At 48.5% G+C, this 2,949-nt stretch overlaps 1 pseudogene; it reads left to right on the top strand.

The window, feature by feature from the left end:
• Nucleotides 1-2,064: 2,064 nt before the first annotated feature.
• Nucleotides 2,065-2,167, top strand: LOC112630918 (annotated as a pseudogene).
• Nucleotides 2,168-2,949: the final 782 nt, after the last annotated feature.

The raw sequence follows: 2,949 nt of genomic DNA, 5'->3' as shown, positions 1-2,949 counted from the left end.
AAGGACACCGTGCTGAGAGGGGTGAGTGGAGCCCCCCTGTGGAGAGTGGGCTACCTCACCCACCTCCCAAGCTCCCAGAATGTCAAAGGCCAGACTCATACCCCCAGGCAGGAGGTCAAAGAATTAAAGGACCCCTCTCTTGGCTGTGGAGGGAAAATCTAAAAATGCAGTCTTTGGATTTAGGGGTTCCCAGTGGAAGAACTGGGCCATTTCCACTGCTGTGAGGTGAGGGCCACTCGTAAGCAATCCCCCATATGCTGCCTACAGTTGTTAATGCCTTGGTCTAGCCAAGGGCACTTGGCTGAAGAGCTGTTCTCAGCCAGGGTCCCAGCAGGAAATCCATGACACGCTCAAGCTTGGTAAATCGAGGAAAGTTTAATTAAGGAACTGCTAATGAAAAGCAATAATCAAAAAGGAACTAATGGCAAACATGCAGGCAGCCTTGGGAAACCATGGGAGAGCTGCAGAGCCCTGCCACCAGCACCAGCTCCAGTCTTGAAGGACATGCCTGGGCAGTTAGTGGAATCCAGGAAGGCCATGGGACAGCAGGGATGCCCAGTAAGGCCTTCAGGAGAGGGATGCAGACGACTGGAGGAAACCTCACTGGGAAAGAGCCCGGCTGCATCTCCTCCCCACACACCATCCACTCCCGTTGGAAGCACATGCGGCTACTTCCTGCATGTGAGCGGGTTGGGTGGGGTGGGGGTTCTATGTGGAGGATGTAGGCCAGAGACCCAGGGAGACTCTAACATAACACAGACCCAGAGAGACACCTGGAGGAAGCTGGGTGGATGGAGGGAGTAGGACGCAGACAAACCTATGATATTCACAGAGAATCAGGGAGGCCGTGAAATAAGAACAGACACCACAAAACTACACACAGAATCTTTCAATTAAAAGTACAATACACATAAATAATTTAATAGAAATGTTGAATATTAGACTCATTTACATCTCCCAGAAACAGAATAAAAAGATGCACAGATGAAGAATTAGGGAGGAATGACAAAAGAAATAGAGAACCCAGAAACTCCAATACCCACTTAATGAGAAGAGAGACCAGAGAGGTCAGACAGGAGAGATCAGCAAAGAAATAAACAAGTGGTCCAGAACTGCAGACAGGAGCCCAGATTGAGAGAGCAGCGCATGCATGAAAGAACAGAGTAAAAACATCTGTGTCATCCACATCCTCATTGCCCAGACACTGCAAGCAGAGTTCACCAGCAGCCCAGGGGCCAGAGCAATAGGCCCCAGCACTCTCGTGACAGAACTGGAATGGCTGAGACCTCCATACTGAACACCGGAGTCTGCAGGGCGGGAAGCGAGGCCTCCTCAGTTCTGAGAGATGTTACTTGCAGACTAGAATCCTGGTCCCAGAAAGAAAAGGTCAAGGAGAGAATGGCAACGTCTCCAGACATTGCAGGTCTCAAAGTATTCCTCCCACACAGGGTCTCTCAGGGAGTCCTGAAGGTGAGGAGCAGGGAGACACAGGGAGATGTGGCCAGAGCCTTGGAAGCTGAGGCAGTGGGGGCCTCAGGGACGCCATGGCTGGACCGTCGATGTGCCTGATCATGCAAGGGTCTTTCTTATTTCTGTTAGGAAGTGCGTGGCTAGAACAGTGGTCCCTTCCTAGAAGTCTAAGGAAATAACAACTAAAATGCAACAGCTCCCAACCCCAGAGGAAACAGGGAGTGCATGAAGGAAAATTTAATCATTTTACAATTACACAGCTCAGCTGAGAATAAGCTCTGCGTGATCACAGGATGGCAACCTGGAATACGGAGGTCATCACAGAGTGTGGCTATCACACTGGAGGAGAAGAGGGTGCAGAGAGTGTGGGTGCATGCATGTGCTTAGCAGAAAGGTTAAGTCCTCCTCCATCATTGAAGGAAATCAATAGATGAGCCCCCAAAATAAACAACATGAAACACAAGCATGTTGTTCACTCACAGGAGGGAAACACCAAGAAACACAGTGACAGCCGCAGGGACTGAGGGTGGAATAAAGAAGCTGCTTTCACCACAAACCAGGCAGTAATGCTGGGCTCTTAAAAGCTTTGCATGCAGTGATTCTTGCCCTTTTGGCTAAGATCAAGTGTAGTACCTATTCTTAGCCGTTTAAGAATTTTACATGTATGAGTGTAATAAAAATTACAAGTAAAACCTTAAAAATATGTAGAAAGTTACGTTTTAAATAGCAACAAATAATTTGGGTGTTGATGTATAAAACAGAGCAGGGCTACTAGGCTTAACTGGAATTTGAGGCAGATGCAGCTTATAAAATTTCAGTAATTAGTTTCTGAAATTTTATTTTAAAAAATAATTATGAGTAGAGGACACATTGCTTTTAATTTTGCTGGTAGTTTTCATTACACACAGGCTGCAATTCGGGAATTGCTGAAAGAGACTGAGCTGAACAACTTAGAGCTGTGCCAATAAAAGTCTCCATTAGGTCCTAAAGTCCCCAGAGGCTGGAGGCTGTGGAGGTCCTGCTGCAGGGGCCAGCTGGTTGGGCATGGCCTGAACCCCCATACTCGCCCACAGATGCTGTAGTTCTGCGGCAAAACCAGCCCTTTGCTTCCAGCATCCTCTGTTTCCATGAGCAATACCACAAGCCTTGAGCAGAACTAGAGCCGAGTGCGTGGACACAGGTGCCATCTCATGATCTCCACCTCCTGAACCATGTGTGGGCACTGATGGCAGAGTGGAAAGCAGAAAGCTGTGGGATGTAGTCCTTGCATGGACCCCATGGCAAGGACTACCTCAGAACTTCTGAGGGTTGTGTTCCAAGTTCATTCCTGCCTCTGCTCAGGCCCCAAATCTGCCTGCATCTGCAAAGCCCTAGAGCCTGGAGTCCTTAGACCTAAATAAGTGGCTACTGCTCCCACCAGGCCAGGCCAGTTAGGAGAGAGGGTCAAAGTCATAGGTCACAGAGTGATGTAAAATGATG

This window comes from Theropithecus gelada, chromosome 8 (genome assembly GCF_003255815.1).
Source record: "Theropithecus gelada isolate Dixy chromosome 8, Tgel_1.0, whole genome shotgun sequence".
Lineage (NCBI taxonomy): Eukaryota > Metazoa > Chordata > Mammalia > Primates > Cercopithecidae > Theropithecus > Theropithecus gelada.
This window is presented reverse-complemented; position numbering and strand designations above follow the sequence as displayed.